General features: G+C 42.1%; 2 non-coding genes across 2 annotated transcripts; both read right to left on the reverse strand.

Moving 5' to 3' along the window:
* Positions 1 to 4,305: 4,305 nt before the first annotated feature.
* Positions 4,306 to 4,377, reverse strand: trnae-cuc (transfer RNA glutamic acid (anticodon CUC)). The gene has a single exon. It is a non-coding gene; the product is annotated as a tRNA-Glu (tRNA).
* Positions 4,378 to 9,523: 5,146 nt separating this feature from the next.
* trnae-cuc (transfer RNA glutamic acid (anticodon CUC)) lies at positions 9,524 to 9,595 on the reverse strand. The gene has a single exon. It is a non-coding gene; the product is annotated as a tRNA-Glu (tRNA).
* Between the last annotated feature and the right edge of the window lie 9,475 nt (positions 9,596 to 19,070).

Below are 19,070 nucleotides of genomic sequence, written 5' to 3' on the forward strand. Positions count from 1 at the left end.
ATTGATACCTGAGTTGCAAGTTGTGAAGTCCAATGGATCAGCTGCACTCTCCAGGATTTTGATTTAAAGCAAGATTCTCAAGGCAAAGCCTGTATTTCTTTTGCACTCAACATCTTGAGCAGAGTACAGGGTCCCTCTGTTTGGAGATCAGACGAAGTGCAGCTTTGAAACAAATCAAGTCCTCAAGGCACTCTGCTGCCATTGATACCTGAGTTGCAAGTTGTGAAGTCCAATGGATCAGCTGCACTCTCCAGGATTTTGATTTAAAGCAAGATTCTCAAGGCAAAGCCTGTATTTCTTTTGCACTCAACATCTTGAGCAGAGTACGGGGCCCTCTGTTTGGAGATCAGATGAAGTGCAGCTTTGAAAGAAATCAAGTCCTCAAGGCACTCTGCTGCCATTGATACCTGAGTTGCAAGTTGTAAAGTCCAATGGATCAGCTGCACTCTCCAGGATTTTGATTTAAAGCAAGATTCTCAAGGCAAAGCCTGTATTTCTTTTGCACTCAACATCTTGAGCAGAGTACGGGGCCCTCTGTTTGGAGATCAGATGAAGTGCAGCTTTGAAAGAAATCAAGTCCTCAAGGCACTCTGCTGCCATTGATACCTGAGTTGCAAGTTGTGAAGTCCAATGGATCAGCTGCACTCTCCAGGATTTTGATTTAAAGCAAGATTCTCAAGGCAAAGCCTGTATTTCTTTTGCACTCAACATCTTGAGCAGAGTACGGGGCCCTCTGTTTGGAGATCAGATGAAGTGCAGCTTTGAAAGAAATCAAGTCCTCAAGGCACTCTGCTGCCATTGATACCTGAGTTGCAAGTTGTGAAGTCCAATGGATCAGCTGCACTCTCCAGGATTTTGATTTAAAGCAAGATTCTCAAGGCAAAGCCTGTATTTCTTTTGCACTCAACATCTTGAGCAGAGTACGGGGCCCTCTGTTTGGAGATCAGATGAAGTACAGCTTTGAAAGAAATCAAGTCCTCAAGGCACTCTGCTGCCATTGATACCTGAGTTGCAAGTTGTGAAGTCCAATGGATCAGCTGCACTCTCCAGGATTTTGATTTAAATTAAGATTCTCAAGGCAAAGCCTGTATTTCTATTCCACTCAACATCTTGAGCAGAGTACAGGGCCCTCTGTTTGGAGATCAGATGAAGTGCAGCTTTGAAACAAATCAAGTCCTCAAGGCACTCTGCTGCCATTGATACCTGAGTTGCAAGTTGTGAAGTCCAATGGATCAGCTGCACTCTCCAGGATTTTGATTTAAAGCAAGATTCTCAAGGCAAAGCCTGTATTTCTTTTGCACCCAACATCTTGAGCAGAGTACGGGGCCCTCTGTTTGGAGATCAGATGAAGTGCAGCTTTGAAAGAAATCAAGTCGTCAAGGCACTCTGCTGTCATTGATACCTGAGTTGCAAGTTGTGAAGTCCAATGGATCAGCTGCACTCTCCAGGATTTTGATTTAAAGCAAGATTCTCAAGTCAAAGCCTGTATTTCTTTTGCACTCAACATCTTGAGCAGAGTACGGGGCTCTCTGTTTGGAGATCAGTTGAAGTGCAGCTTTGAAACAAATTAAGTCCTCAAGGCACTCTGCTGCCATTGATACCTGAGTTGCAAGTTGTGAAGTCCAATGTATCAGCTGCACTCTCCAGGATTTTGATTTAAAGCAAGATTCTCAAGGCAAAGCCTGTATTTCTATTCCACTCAACATCTTGAGCAGAGTACAGGGCCCTCTGTTTGGAGATCAGACGAAGTGCAGCTTTGAAACAAATCAAGTCCTCAAGGCACTCTGCTGCCATTGATACCTGAGTTGCAAGTTGTGAAGTCCAATGGATCAGCTGCACTCTCCAGGATTTTGATTTAAAGCAAGATTCTCAAGGCAAAGCCTGTATTTCTTTTGCACTCAACATCTTGAGCAGAGTACGGGGCCCTCTGTTTGGAGATCAGATGAAGTGCAGCTTTGAAAGAAATCAAGTCCTCAAGGCACTCTGCTGCCATTGATACCTGAGTTGCAAGTTGTAAAGTCCAATGGATCAGCTGCACTCTCCAGGATTTTGATTTAAAGCAAGATTCTCAAGGCAAAGCCTGTATTTCTTTTGCACTCAACATCTTGAGCAGAGTACGGGGCCCTCTGTTTGGAGATCAGATGAAGTGCAGCTTTGAAAGAAATCAAGTCCTCAAGGCACTCTGCTGCCATTGATACCTGAGTTGCAAGTTGTGAAGTCCAATGGATCAGCTGCACTCTCCAGGATTTTGATTTAAAGCAAGATTCTCAAGGCAAAGCCTGTATTTCTATTCCACTCAACATCTTGAGCAGAGTACAGGGCCCTCTGTTTGGAGATCAGATGAAGTGGAGCTTTGAAAGAAATCAAGTCCTCAAGGCACTCTGCTGCCATTGATACCTGAGTTGCAAGTTGTGAAGTCCAATGGATCAGCAGCACTCTCCAGGATTTTGATTTAAAGCAAGATTCTCAAGGCAAAGCCTGTATTTCTTTTGCACTCAACATCTTGAGCAGAGTACGGGGCCCTCTGTTTGGAGATCAGATGAAGTACAGCTTTGAAAGAAATCAAGTCCTCAAGGCACTCTGCTGCCATTGATACCTGAGTTGCAAGTTGTGAAGTCCAATGGATCAGCTGCACTCTCCAGGATTTTGATTTAAATTAAGATTCTCAAGGCAAAGCCTGTATTTCTATTCCACTCAACATCTTGAGCAGAGTACAGGGCCCTCTGTTTGGAGATCAGATGAAGTGCAGCTTTGAAACAAATCAAGTCCTCAAGGCACTCTGCTGCCATTGATACCTGAGTTGCAAGTTGTGAAGTCCAATGGATCAGCTGCACTCTCCAGGATTTTGATTTAAAGCAAGATTCTCAAGGCAAAGCCTGTATTTCTTTTGCACCCAACATCTTGAGCAGAGTACGGGGCCCTCTGTTTGGAGATCAGATGAAGTGCAGCTTTGAAAGAAATCAAGTTGTCAAGGCACTCTGCTGTCATTGATACCTGAGTTGCAAGTTGTGAAGTCCAATGGATCAGATGCACTCTCCAGGATTTTTATTTAAAGCAAGATTCTCAAGGCAAAGCCTGTATTTCTTTTGCACTCAACATCTTGAGCAGAGTACGGGGCCCTCTGTTTGGAGATCAGTTGAAGTGCAGCTTTGAAAGAAATCAAGTTCTCAAGGCACTCTGCTGCCATTGATACCTGAGTTGCAAGTTGTGAAGTCCAATGGATCAGCTGCACTCTCCAGGATTTTGATTTAAAGCAAGATTCTCAAGGCAAAGCCTGTATTTGTATTCCACTCAACATCTTGAGCAGAGTACAGGGCCCTCTGTTTGGAGATCAGATGAAGTGCAGCTTTGAAACAAATCAAGTCCTCAAGTCACTCTGCTGCCATTGATACCTGAGTTGCAAGTTGTGAAGTCCAATGGATCAGCTGCACTCTCCAGGATTTTGATTTAAAGCAAGATTCTCAAGGCAAAGCCTGTATTTCTTTTGCACTCAACATCTTGAGCAGAGTACGGGGCCCTCTGTTTGGAGATCAGATGAAGTGCAGCTTTGAAAGAAATCAAGTCCTCAAGGCACTCTGCTGCCATTGATACCTCAGTTGCAAGTGGTGAAGTCCAATGGATCAGCTGCACTCTCCAGGATTTTGATTTAAAGCAAGTTTCTCAAAGCAAAGCCTTGAGCAGAGTACGGGGACCTCTGTTTGGAGATCAGATGAAGTGCAGCTTTGAAACAAATCAAGTCCTTAAGGCACTCTGCTGCCATTGATACCTCAGTTGCAAGTTGTGAAGTCCAATGGATCAGCTGCACTCTCCAGGATTTTGATTTAAAGCAAGATTCTCAAGGCAAAGCCTGTATTTCTTTTCTACTCAACAGCTTGAGCAGAGTACAGGGCCCTCTGTTTGGAGATCAGATGAAGTGCAGCCTTGAAACAAATCAAGTCCTCAAGGCACTCTGCTGCCATTGATACCTGAGTTGCAAGTTGTGAAGTCCAATGGATCAGCTGCACTCTCCAGGATTTTGATTTAAAGCAAGTTTCTCAAGGCTTATCAAGTGGATTGATGGCACAAAGCAATACAGCATTTCCATATTCCCATTTGACTTGCATTTCAAGGGCTGTGTTTGGTTGCCTTCAATAGCTCAGTTGGTACAGCAGAGGACTGTAGGTGATGAAATGGCCATCCTTAGGTTGCTGGTTCAAATCCGGCTCGAAGGACATCTTATTTTCTTTGTCATTTGGCTAAATCCCTAAGCTAGGCGATTCCCAACAGAATCCGCCTTATCCACATTCTCAAAAAGAAACAGAAGACTTCCCTGACCGGGAATCGAACCCGGGCTGCGGCGGTGAGAGCGCCGAATCCTAGCCACTAGACCACCAGGGACAACAGCTGCACTGTGGCCTGCAGAAAGACTCTTTCAAGCCTTAAACCGCCTATCCAGCCACACTCTGTACATGCAATGGGGCTTAGAAGAAACAAAAGGTCTAAGACGTAATTGCCACGCTGCTGCAGGGAGTCAGCCTGTAGGCAAAGCCTGTATTTCTTTTCCACTCAACATCCTGAGCAGAGTACAGGGCCCTCTGTTTGGAGATCAGATGAAGTGCAGCTTTGAAACAAATCAAGTCCTCAAGGCACTCTGCTGCCATTAATACCTGAGTTGCAAGTTGTGAGATCCAATGGATCAGATGCACTCTCCAGGGTTTTGATTTAAAGCAAGATTCTCCATGCAAAGCCTGTATTTTTTTTCCACTCAACAACTTGAGCAGAGTACAGGGCCCTCTGTTTGGAGATCAGATGAAGTGCAGCTTTGAAACAAATCAAGTCCTCAAGGCACTCTGCTGCCATTGATACCTCAGTTGCAAGTTGTGAAGTCCAATGGATCAGCTGTACTCTCCAGGATTTTGATTTAAAGCAAGATTCTCAAGGCAAAGCCTTGAGCAGAGTACGGGGACCTCTGTTTGGAGATCAGATGAAGTGCAGCATTGAAACAAATCAAGTCCTTAAGGCACTCTGCTGCCATTGATACCTCAGTTGCAAGTTGTGAAGTCCAATGGATCAGCTGCACTCTCCAGGATTTTGATTTAAAGCAAGATTCTCAAGGCAAAGCCTGTATTTCTTTTCCACTCAACAGCTTGAGCAGAGTACAGGGCCCTCTGTTTGGAGATCACATGAAGTGCAGCTTTGAAAGAAATCAAGTCCTCAAGGCACTCTGCTGTCATTGATACCTGAGTTGCAAGTTGTGAAGTCCAATGGATCAGCTGCACTCTCCAGGATTTTGATTTAAAGCAAGATTCTCAAGGCAAAGCCTGTATTTCTTTTGCACCCAACATCTTGAGCAGAGTACGGGGCCCTCTGTTTGGAGATCAGATGAAGTGCAGCTTTGAAAGAAATCAAGTCGTCAAGGCACTCTGCTGTCATTGATACCTGAGTTGCAAGTTGTGAAGTCCAATGGATCAGATGCACTCTCCAGGATTTTTATTTAAAGCAAGATTCTCAAGGCAAAGCCTGTATTTCTTTTGCACTCAACATCTTGAGCAGAGTACGGGGCCCTCTGTTTGGAGATCAGTTGAAGTGCAGCTTTGAAAGAAATCAAGTTCTCAAGGCACTCTGCTGCCATTGATACCTGAGTTGCAAGTTGTGAAGTCCAATGGATCAGCTGCACTCTCCAGGATTTTGATTTAAAGCAAGATTCTCAAGGCAAAGCCTGTATTTGTATTCCACTCAACATCTTGAGCAGAGTACAGGGCCCTCTGTTTGGAGATCAGATGAAGTGCAGCTTTGAAACAAATCAAGTCCTCAAGTCACTCTGCTGCCATTGATACCTGAGTTGCAAGTTGTGAAGTCCAATGGATCAGCTGCACTCTCCAGGATTTTGATTTAAAGCAAGATTCTCAAGGCAAAGCCTGTATTTCTTTTGCACTCAACATCTTGAGCAGAGTACGGGGCCCTCTGTTTGGAGATCAGATGAAGTGCAGCTTTGAAAGAAATCAAGTCCTCAAGGCACTCTGCTGCCATTGATACCTCAGTTGCAAGTTGTGAAGTCCAATGGATCAGCTGTACTCTCCAGGATTTTGATTTAAAGCAAGTTTCTCAAAGCAAAGCCTTGAGCAGAGTACGGGGACCTCTGTTTGGAGATCAGATGAAGTGCAGCTTTGAAACAAATCAAGTCCTTAAGGCACTCTGCTGCCATTGATACCTCAGTTGCAAGTTGTGAAGTCCAATGGATCAGCTGCACTCTCCAGGATTTTGATTTAAAGCAAGATTCTCAAGGCAAAGCCTGTATTTCTTTTCTACTCAACAGCTTGAGCAGAGTACAGGGCCCTCTGTTTGGAGATCAGATGAAGTGCAGCCTTGAAACAAATCAAGTCCTCAAGGCACTCTGCTGCCATTGATACCTGAGTTGCAAGTTGTGAAGTCCAATGGATCAGCTGCACTCTCCAGGATTTTGATTTAAAGCAAGTTTCTCAAGGCTTATCAAGTGGATTGATGGCACAAAGCAATACAGCATTTCCATATTCCCATTTGACTTGCATTTCAAGGGCTGTGTTTGGTTGCCTTCAATAGCTCAGTTGGTAGAGCAGAGGACTGTAGGTGATGAAATGGCCATCCTTAGGTTGCTGGTTCAAATCCGGCTCGAAGGACATCTTATTTTCTTTGTCATTTGGCTAAATCCCTAAGCTAGGCGATTCCCAACAGAATCCGCCTTATCCACATTCTCAAAAAGAAACAGAGGACTTCCCTGACCGGGAATCGAACCCGGGCTGCAGCGGTGAGAGCGCCGAATCCTAGCCACTAGACCACCAGGGACAACAGCTGCACTGTGGCCTGCAGAAAGACTCTTTCAAGCCTTAAACCGCCTATCCAGCCACACTCTGTACATGCAATGGGGCTTAGAAGAAACAAAAGGTCTAAGACGTAATTGCCACGCTGCTGCAGGGAGTCAGCCTGTAGGCAAAGCCTGTATTTCTTTTCCACTCAACATCCTGAGCAGAGTACAGGGCCCTCTGTTTGGAGATCAGATGAAGTGCAGCTTTGAAACAAATCAAGTCCTCAAGGCACTCTGCTGCCATTAATACCTGAGTTGCAAGTTGTGAGATCCAATGGATCAGATGCACTCTCCAGGGTTTTGATTTAAAGCAAGATTCTCCATGCAAAGCCTGTATTTCTTTTCCACTCAACAACTTGAGCAGAGTACAGGGCCCTCTGTTTGGAGATCAGATGAAGTGCAGCTTTGAAACAAATCAAGTCCTCAAGGCACTCTGCTGCCATTGATACCTCAGTTGCAAGTTGTGAAGTCCAATGGATCAGCTGTACTCTCCAGGATTTTGATTTAAAGCAAGATTCTCAAGGCAAAGCCTTGAGCAGAGTATGGGGACCTCTGTTTGGAGATCAGATGAAGTGCAGCTTTGAAACAAATCAAGTCCTTAAGGCACTCTGCTGCCATTGATACCTCAGTTGCAAGTTGTGAAGTCCAATGGATCAGCTGCACTCTCCAGGATTTTAATTTAAAGCAAGATTCTCAAGGCAAAGCCTGTATTTCTTTTCCAATCAACATCCTGAGCAGAGTACAGGGCCCTCTGTTTGGAGATCAGATGAAGTGCAGCTTTTAAACAAATCAAGTCCTCAAGGCACTCTGCTGCCATTGATACCTGAGTTGCAAGTTGTGAGATCCAATGGATCAGATGCACTCTCCAGGGTTTTGATTTAAAGCAAGATTCTCCATGCAAAGCCTGTATTTTTTTTCCACTCAACAACTTGAGCAGAGTACAGGGCCCTCTGTTTGGAGATCAGATGAAGTACAGCTTTGAAACAAATCAAGTCCTCAAGGCACTCTGCTGCCATTGATACCTCAGTTGCAAGTTGTGAAGTCCAATGGATCAGCTGTACTCTCCAGGATTTTGATTTAAAGCAAGATTCTCAAGGCAAAGCCTTGAGCAGAGTACGGGGACCTCTGTTTGGAGATCAGATGAAGTGCAGCTTTGAAACAAATCAAGTCCTTAAGGCACTCTACTGCCATTGATACCTCAGTTGCAAGTTGTGAAGTCCAATGGATCAGCTGCACTCTCCAGGATTTTGATTTAAAGCAAGATTCTCAAGGCAAAGCCTGTATTTCTTTTCCACTCACCAGCTTGAGCAGAGTACAGGGCCCTGTGTTTGGAGATCAGATGAAGTGCAGCTTTGAAACAAATCAAGTCCTCAAGGCACTCTGCTGCCATTGATACCTGAGTTGCAAGTTGTGAGATCCAATGGATCAGATGCACTCTCCAGGATTTTGATTTAAAGCAAGATTCTCCATGCAAAGCCTGTATTTCTTTTCCACTAAACAACTTGAGCAGAGTACAGGGCCCTCTGTTTGGAGATCAGATGAAGTGCAGCTTTGAAACAAATCAAGTCCTCAAGGCACTCTGCTGCCATTGATACCTCAGTTGCAAGTTGTGAAGTCCAATGGATCAGCTGGACTCTCCAGGATTTTGATTTAAAGCAAGATTCTCAAGTCAAAGCCTTGAGCAGAGTACGGGACCTCTGTTTGGAGATCAGATGAAGTGCAGCTTTGAAACAAATCAAGTCCTTAAGGCACTCTACTGCCATTGATACCTCAGTTGCAAGTTGTGAAGTCCAATGGATCAGCTGCACTCTCCAGGATTTTGATTTAAAGCAAGATTCTCCATGCAAAGCCTGTATTTCTTTTCCACTCAAACTCCTGAGCAGAGTACAGGGCCCTCTGTTTGGAGATCAGATGAAGTGCAGCTTTGTAACAAATCAAGTCCTCAAGGCACTCTGCTGCCATTGATACCTGAGTTGCAAGTTGTGAAGTCCAATGGATCAGATGCACTCTCCAGGATTTTAAATTAAAGCAAGATTCTCCATGCAAAGCCTGTATTTCTTTTCCACTTAACAGCTTGAGCAGAGTACGGGGCCCTCTGTTTGGAGATCAGATGAAGTGCAGCTTTGAAACAAATCAAGTCCTCAAGGCACTCTGCTGCCATTGATACCTGAGTTGCAAGTTGTGAAGTCCAATGGATCAGATGCACTCTCCAGGATTTTTATTTAAAGCAAGATTCTCAAGGCAAAGCCTGTATTTCTTTTCCACTCAACATCCTGAGCAGAGTACAGGGCCCTCTGTTTGGAGATCAGTTGAAGTGCAGCTTTGAAAGAAATCAAGTCCTCAAGGCACTCTGCTGCCATAGATACCTTAGTTGCAAGTTGTGAAGTCCAATGGATCAGCTGCACTCTCCAGGATTTTGATTTAAAGCAAGTTTCTCAAGGCTTATCAAGTGGATTGATGGCACAAAGCAATACAGCATTTCCATTTTCCAATTTGACTTGCATTTCAAGGGGTGTGTTTGGTTGCCTTCGATAGCTCAGTTGGTAGAGCGGAGGACTGTAGGTGATAAAATGGCCATTCTTAGGTTGCTGTTTCAAATCCGGCTTGAGGGGCATCTTATTTTCTTTGTCATTTGGCTAAATCCCTAAGCTTGGCGAATCCCAACAGAATCCGACTTATCCACTCCAAAGAGAAACAGAGGACTTCCCTGACCGGGAATCGAACCCGGGCCGCGGCGGTGAGAGCGCCGAACCCTAGCCACTAGACCACCAGGGACAACAGCTGCACTGCGATCTGCAGAAAGACTCTTTCAAGTGCTAAACCGCCTATCCATCCACACTCTGTACATGCAATGGGGCTTAGAAGAAACAAAAGGTCTAAGACGTAATTGCCACGCTGCTGCAGGGAATCAGCCTGTAGGCAAAGCCTGTATTTCTTTTCTACTCAACATCCTGAGCAGGGTACGGGTTTCAAGTCGTGTGTTTAGTTGTTTTCGATAGCTCAGTTGGTAGAGTAGAGGACTTCCCTGACTGGGAATCAAATCCGGGCCGCGGCAGTGAGAGCGCCGAATCCTATCCACTAGACCAACAGGGACAACAGCTGCACCACCATCTGCCTATCCATCCACACTCTGAGGACCATTTAAATCTTTGTCATTTGAATGTTTTTTTATTTTTTGACTGTGGATGTGCATAGCATATCTGGCATGGACAGACTTGATGATCTTTTAGAGCACCTTGTTGAGCTTTAGACACAGACAGGCCTTACCTTAAACAAAACAGCACGCATTTGTCCCAAACCTACACCAGAACAAACTGCACTTTTTGTGCGTTAGTATTTCATTGTATACTGTCCTTTCACTCCACAAAGAGCATTACTCCTGGTGCCATCTTTTTCGGACATCATAAATATAACTTTCTGATACACCTGTGACTGAAATAGCTAATCGGTTAGCAAAGAACAGTGGTTAGTGTAAATGAGAAGAATGTAATTTTTATAGTATATCATACTATTTATTATAGTACATTATTTTTTATTATATGTATCTTTTTAGATTTTTTGAAATAATAATGTTGTTTGAATTACATGGCAATCATGATATAAATACAACATTCCACAGACTTTTATATATCACAGCCTCATGCATTATGTTACTTATTGTATTAGAAAATAACAAGGTATTTGTATATTTAGTTTATCTGAATTAGTTTTATTATGTTCAAAATGCATGGTGACGGCTGTTATAAACAAATTATTCCACAGACATGTACCATAGCCTCTCAGGTTATATTTTAAATATTATAGTGTTGCATTTTATATATCTTTGTAGTATTAGCAAATTTTGAATTACAAGCTGACAACTGTTTTACACACAGAATTCAATAGAGTTCTATATACCACATGCTGTCATGCACTCATTTTAATGCTATATTGTATTATATGCTATTGTGTGATGTTACGGTTTATTATTTTACAATGTTATTTAGTAGTTTTGTGTTATTGTTACATTGTGTTATGTAATGCTTGTAATGCATATGGTAAATAGTTGTAGATTTGAATTTTTAAATGTAAATATATTTTGGATTTCTTTGTTTGTTTGAAATGTTTGTGTTTTCTCATGCTGGAAATCATGACAAACAAAGAATTCCATAAGACATTCATATACCACAGCCCCTCATTCCTTATATTAATTTATGTTATGTTGTATATTATAATTTGTGAGGATTCAGCTATTGTGAATATATTTATATATTGTATATATATTGTATCATCCTATACACACCATCCTCACTGTTAAACATGGTGGTGGCAGCATGCTGTGGGGATGCTTTTCTTCAGTAGGGACAGGAAAGCTGGTTGGAGTTAATGGAAAGATGGATGGAGCTAAATTCCTGGAAGAAAACCAGTTGGAACCTGAAATTCACCTTTCAGCATGACAGTGACCCTAAACATACAGCCAGAGCTACAGTGGAATGGTTTAGCGTGTTAGAAAGACATGAAAATTGCTGTTCACAGATGCTCTCCATCCAACCTGGCTGAACTTAAGCTATTTTGCAAAGTCTCTAGATGCGCAAAGCCCCAAATGACTTGCAGCTGTAATTGTGACTCTACAAAGTATTGAATTATTTTGCGCATCACACTTTTTAGATTGTTATTTAATTAAAAGTTTGAAAACCATATATCTTTTTTGTTCCACTTCACAATTATGTGCTACTTTGTTTTGGTTGGTCACTTAAAATCTAAAGTTAGTGGTTGTAAGTGGACACAAAAAAGTTCAAGGGGTGTTAATACTTTTTTACCATATTAATCCACTGTATTGTTGTGAGCTTACTTGGAACAGGGATGTGAATAAAGAGCACAAAGCATACCCACAAAGCACATTCTGATCGTTTTGCTTTAAAAATGCTAAGCTAAATACAGTGGTGTGAAAAAGTGTTTGCCTCCAAATGTAAATATTGCACAAAGATAACAGAAGTAAACACAAAATGCAGTTTTTATTATTAAGGAAAAAAATATCCAATCCTACATGGTTGGCCTACCACTACTGGGAACGTTCACCACTGTTCCATGTTTTTGCCATTTGTGGAAAGGTGATTTCTTGATTGTGAACAGGTGTGGCAGTAATCAGGCCTGGGTAATAAACCACAGTTCATTTATGTTTAACCATGGGGGCTTAAAACTTTTTAATCTAAGGCCATATTGGTTTGAATTTTATTACCTATAATAAAAACCTTCAATTACAAACTGCAAATTGTGTTTGTGTTATCTTGGTGTAATATTTAAATCAGTTTGATGATCTGAAACATTTAAGTGTGACAAACATGAAAAAAAACATATCAGGAAGGGGGTAAACACTTTTTTTTACAACACTGTAGCTAAGTAGATTTTGGTTGGTTTAATGGGTATGCTTACCCTGACTGTTTCTACTCCAGTATAAAGAAAAAAAGATAAACTGAAACAAATGTACATACAAACTGCATTATAAAGCGGAATGTGGATATGTGGATGGCCATTCATGAAAATAATCAAAAATAAAAACACCAGCTGCAACTTGACCTAATTACCATTGCTGTGTGTGCATGTACCATATTCACTGTGCAGGACATGCAATGCCTGATTAAATAAGAAATGTGTGCAAAACAACAACATATTCCTTACACAAAAGAAAATTCTGCACTGCTCTCATTTTCCAAGACATTCACCAGAGGCATGTTATATCTGCTAAATACAATTTGTTTTACTCCAATCTTGAATACACTGAGTAATATCATAACTTACTGGATCACTCTAGTCACTTATATATATATATATATATATATATATATATATATATATATATATATATATTGCAAAACAAATAAAAATAATGCAATGTCAGGTTTTTTCCCCAATATTGTGCATCCCTATTTGGAATGTATGTGAGTCCTGAATGGAGCAGTTTGTGGTGTGAACAGTCCTACTGTGGAGATGCTGGGAGGAGGAATTCTTTGCACAGGGAAGGTGGGAATGTTGCACCAATGGCAAATCCAGTGGCGCCAGAGATAGTGTTGTGAAAATATGTCCATACACTTTCTCTCACTCTGTCTGTCTTACTTCGTCATCCATCCTGTGCTGACTAATACAAAAAATATTAATATGTTTATCTGATATATGGACATATATCCATATATAATATAAAGTATTGTATAATATATACATATACTATTGTATATATATATTATTGGTAGGTGAACACATTTTTGTATATGTAAGTAGTAAACAAAAAAGCTTTCAGTATCTGGTGTGACCCCCTAGTGCAGCAATAACTGCAACTTAACGTTTCCGGTAACTGACAGTAAGTCCTGCTCATCAACTTGAAGATTTTCAGACCTAGACACGAGACATGATGTGTAGCACAAAGAAAATTAATATAATACATACAAAAATATGCAAATATGTGCAAATGTGTGCATGAAGGATGGGTGATTAAGGTCCAAACCAACTTACTATGCTAATAGTAAAATTGAAGTAATGGAATTTTATTCACTTGTACACAACCTGTCTGACTTCAAACTCTTTAGATATGTTTTTGTAGATATGCTTTTACAGACCAATGGCCATCAGCAGTTCTTCTTTGGAGGTCCTCAAAAATCTCCTTTGTTCGTGCCATGACACAGGCCTGTATGATATTTGGCCTGTCAAGATAACTAATTAATAAATATTAATATATTTTTGGGATGACAAATTGTCCCAGAGAGAATTGTGCTAAATTATATTATTAAAATTTTAAAAGCATTTTATGTCACTGATATAAGGATAATCTAATGGCATAAGAAGGTAAATACACCCATTTGAAGAACAATGAACATTTGATAATTAAGCACAACAAAATTCCAACAATACAATTTTAATAGAAATAAATGTTAAATAAAACATGTAAATAAAAAAGAACATGCATAAAATAAATGTACTAGTTGTACAAAGTAGACATACCGGCTGCTCGCTCATACCGTTTAAAGCCAAAATGATCCTGCATCAGAGCTGTGGAGTGAAACCAAATTTTAAAAAAACTTTCTGGCTGGAATGAAGCTACACAAATCACAAAACTCACATTTCAGGATCATAGTTTTTGAGTCAAGGATTGGATCATTTTCTGAAACTCTAGAGTGAAGCCACCTCAGATGTGTGACCATGCTCAATGTGTTACCATTGTCATATAAAGATAGTCCAATCGCCTTTTGTAAATGGAGGCGCCATTATTGATTGGTCACTGTGAGCACTGCACTCTGTTCCTACATGACAGATGTTGCTGTCTGCACATAGACTCATCCTCGCCTCCAACAGAGAGCAGAGGAGAGAAAAAAAATGGTGACTGGTTAAAATGGGCAATATCGGGTCATTTTATATAGAGGTCATTATTGAGGTCATGTCTATATATTTTATAGTAAGTAGATAACCTTATTATAGTGACAGGCCTACCACAAACATGTGTTGTTATGATTGGATAGATTTGATTTAAAACGCTTGACTCTAATTTTGTCTATAAATTATCTGCTAATCCTAAAGGTTCACATACTTTTGCCACTTATAGACATGTAATATTGGATAATATCCCTCAATAAATAAAGGTAAAGGTGCACGTATTCGTCACTGTACAGTGTGGACTGTACAGCGAAATGTGTCCTCCGCATTTAACCCATCTGGTAGTGAACACACACTCACACACACACACACGTGTTAGGGGCAGTGAGTACACACACACACACACCCAGAGCGGTGGGCAGCCAACTCCAGCGCCCGCGGAGCAGAGAGGGTAAAGGGCCTTGCTCAAGGGCCCAACAGTGGCAGCTTGCCGAGCCCGGGAATCGAACCCACAACCCTGTTATCGATATCCCGGCGCTCTAACCGCTGAGCCACCACTGCCCCCATAATAATGACCAAGTGTAATATTTTGAGTCTCGATTGTTTAATTTGGTTCTCCTGATCTACTTTTAGGACTTCTGGTGAAATTTAATGAGGTTTTGGGTCAAATTCATGCAGAAATATAGAACGTTCAACCACTGTTCAAGCACCACTGTATATGTTTTTATTTGTCGATATACGTCTGATATAATAAATATAATAAAATTATATCCCATATTTATAAATAACAATTTCCAAAAAGCTGTCATACATGTAACATTATTAAAATCTGCGATCTTAATGCTCTCCTATTCTTAGTACAGTGCTTTCAATCAAGATGTGCTGAACATCATCCAGTTAAACAGAGCTAATTACACTCTATAATAAAATGAGCAGTTGGTCAGTGTTAAGGACTGTCATTATCCACGAAACACTCAGAAAAGCATGTCATGTGTAATGATACAATAAAATATTGTTATATTTTCCTTTACATTACTTTATATATTTGAAATCTAGCTATATTTCTAGCTATATAATCACATTTCTGTAACGTATAGCTACCTAAGCAAGATATTACACATAATTAGCACTAGAAATATAAAGCAGGGCAGTAAATAATAACCTTACAGCTCAAAAAACAGATAAAATCATTAAGAAAAGGTATTTGCAGAAGTTTATACACCTGAATTAGCTAGCACTAGCTAATCACCATAGTTAGCGTGTAGCTACACAACTCAGAGCTAATTGCAAGTAGCTAATTAGCACCAGAAATATTAAGCTGGTCAGTATATATTAAGCTTACAGCACATGAAAGCAAACAAAATCATTAAAAAAAAGGCATTTGCAGAGGTTTATACACCTGAATTTGCTAGCACTAGCTAATCATCATAGTTTTGCTTTGAAATATATATATATGGTCATACACAATCTGTATGCCTAATAAAGTAAAATCCTGAACAACACTATTCACACTGGATACACTGGAGTTCACACTGGATACGAGTTCATATGAGCAGCCGCCAAAATTCCTCGTACTCCTGACGCTAGGCTGCGTGTGTATGGGACCTCCAGGGGGCGCTGCAATACAATTCTCAGGCCTACGAACCACAAGACAAGCAGCCTGGAAATGTGTTTAAGTTGACTTAAACGTATTAAAGTACACTTAGACTAAGTAGACTTAGACTTATTAAAAGTCCTAAAGTAATAAAATAAATTAAGACACTTTATAGGTGGGTTACATGTGAAGTTAGCTAGGGCTGGTTTTACTTCCGTGTGCGTGTGTCTGTGCAGGTAATTGTTTAACTTTGTGTTTTTTTGGGTTTGGCAGTCAAAGTCAAAGTCAATGCAAAAAGATTTAATTCCAAGTAGGGTTGCCACCCATCCCGTAAAATACAGAATCGTCCTTTATTTGACACTTAAATGTTAAATGAAAAAGCTGGATTCTTCAGCAGGGCTTGTCCCTGTCTTGTCTTTTGTAGGACAGCGACAATACATACCATTAAATCAGGTTTATTGTCACATCACATTAGCCTTAATTAATTCATTAATTGCAGTAAGTGAAACTGCAAAGATAGGTGCGTTGTTCCCCACAGTAGGACATACACAATATATACCAATACAAAATACAAAACTATACTATATATTCACTACTGCACTGCACTGTTTTAAATGTACACGATTTTTATGTATAAACTATGAAATTCAGGTTACAGATGTTTATAGTACAGATGTTTACATGTAGAAATTCTATGAGATTTCAATTTCAAATGTGTGACAAGCTGAGTGGTGGTGTGCAGTGTGACTGGTCTTACAGCCTTACTTGTAAAGACTGGCCTATCCTAGCCTAGCCTAAACAATTCCAGAGCAATTAATTTAAAAAGTGCTGCTGTCCTCTCTGTTTTTCTAGCTGAGGAGATTTTAATAGGGTCTGAAAGGATTAACCTCCTCATACACACACACACACACCCTGAGCAGTGGGCAGTCATTGCTGCGGCACCGTCTACATTTACATTTACATTTACATTTACGGCATTTAGCAGACGCTCTTATCCAGAAAGTGCTTTGCTATTTACCCAAGCTTAGACATTGCTAAACACAATACAATAAGGCGACCATAGAACTATTCGTCCAAGTACTCTCTGAAGAGGTGGGTCTTCAGTCTGCGTTTGAAGACAGCGAGCGACTCGGCCGTTCGGACACCCAGGGGCAGCTCGTTCCACCACTTTGGTGCCAGGACAGAAAAAAGCCTGGACGCTTGTCTTCCGCGGATTTTGAGGGATGGCGGGTCAAGCCGAGCCGTACTTGAAGCTCGAAGGGCTCTTGGTGCGGATCGGCTTTTGACCATTGCCATCAGATACGGAGGGGCTGGTCAATTCTTGGCTTTGTAGGCCAGAGTCAGTGTTTTAAATCTGATGTGGGCAGCTACAGGAAGCCAGTGGAGAGAACACAGCAGTGGAGTGACATGGCTAAATTTTGGGACACTGAAGACGACCCGTGCCGCTGCATTCTGGATGAGTTGCAGGGGCCTGATGGTGCGCAGAGGGAGACCAGCCAGAAGAGAGTTGCAGTAATCAAGTCTGGAAGTGACGAGAGACTGAACAAGGACCTGGGTGGACTCTCTAGAGAGGAAGGGTCGAATTCTCTGGATGTTGTACAGGAGGAATCTGCAGGACCGAGTTACGTTTGCAACATGACTTGAGAACGATAACTGATCATCCATCACTACACCAAGGCTTCGGGCTTCAGTAGAAGGAGTGACCAGTGAGTTCTCAAAGGTGATGGCAAGATCGTTTCTTGGTCCAGCAGTTCCCGGGATGTACAGCAGCTCCGTCTTGCAGGGGTTGAGTTTGAGATGGTGAGCCGCCATCCAAGAAGAGACGTCGGCGAGGCATGCTGAGATACGGGCAGAAACCTGTGTGTCAGACGGTGGGAAAGAGAGCATGAGTTGAGTGTCTTCGGCGTAGCAGTGGTAAGAGAATCCATGAGAGGATATCACTTTACCAAGAGAGCGAGTGTAGAGTGAGAAAAGAAGAGGACCAAGAACTGAGCCTTGTGGAACGCCAGTGGAGAGACTACAAGGAGCGGACGTGTCGCCCTGCCACGTTACCTGGTATGAGCGTCCCTGCAGGTATGATGCAAACCATTGCCATGCAGAGCCGGTAATTCCAAGACCGGCAAGGATAGACAGGAGGATCTTGTGGTCCACTGTGTCAAAAGCTGCGGAGAGGTCAAGAAGGATCAGAACCGAGGACAGTCTGGCAGCTTTAGCTGCATGGAGCTTCTCTGTAACTGCAATGAGAGCAGTTTCAGTAGAGTGTGCAGCTTTGAAGCCAGACTGGTTAGGGTCCTAAAGATTGTTCAGAGTGAGAAAGAGAGACAGTTGGTTGTAGACGGAACGTTCGAGAATCTTTGAGAGAAAAGAGAGAAGAGAGATAGGTCTGTAGTTGCCGATGTCCAAGCTGTCTAGAGTTGGTTTCTTTAGGATGGGCACGACTCTGGCAGACTTGAAGGCCGATGGTACCTGACCTGATGACAAAGAGCTGTTTATGATAGAGGAGATAAAGGGAAGGAGGTTTGGAGCAATTGTTTGGAACAGAGGGGAAGGAACAGGGTCTAGTGGACAGGTGGTAGGATTATTGGAGGTGAGAAGATGTAGGAGGTCATCTGTGGAAAGAGGAGAGAAGCAGGTCAGAGAAGAGGGAGGAGGGCAGTGCCTAGAGAGCTGGGTAGAGGCAGGGGGGAAAGATCGGCGGATCTTGTCAACCTTTTCTTCAAAGAAGGAGACAAAATCATCTGCAGACAGGGTAGTGGGAGGTGGGGGAGTAGGAGGGTTGAGGAGAGAGGAGAAGATGGTGAATAGTTTGCGTGGGTCAGATGCAGAGGATTCCAATTTCCCCCTGTAGTAGGATGCTTTAGCGGCAGCAACTTCCGTTCTAAACCTGGAGAGAAGAGACTGATAAGAGTGGAGGTCGGAGTCATGTTGTGACTTCCGCCACTTCCTTTCAGCCAGTCTTAGCTCTCTACGGTTGTTGCGGAGAACATCTGACAGCCACGGGGAAGGTGGAGAAGAATTTGCTGACCTAGGGGAGAAAGGGCAGAGAAGGTCAACAGAGGTGGAGATAGAAGAGAGGAGAGTGTCTGTAGCAGTTTCAAGTGGGAGAGAGGAGAAAGATTCAAGATGGGGAAGAGTGGTCAGGACAGTTGAGGCAAGAGCTGAGGGGGAAACAGAGCGAAGATTGCGGTGAAGAGTGGAAGAACTTGCAGAAGTGGTAGTTGAAGGAGCAGAGAGGGGGAGTGAGAAGGAGAGAAAGTGGTGATCAGGTCTAGGTCCACTCCAATGTAAATACAGGCATTGTTTCTGAGCCATCGC

The sequence above is a fragment of the Salminus brasiliensis genome, chromosome 3 (genome assembly GCF_030463535.1).
Source record: "Salminus brasiliensis chromosome 3, fSalBra1.hap2, whole genome shotgun sequence".
Lineage (NCBI taxonomy): Eukaryota > Metazoa > Chordata > Actinopteri > Characiformes > Bryconidae > Salminus > Salminus brasiliensis.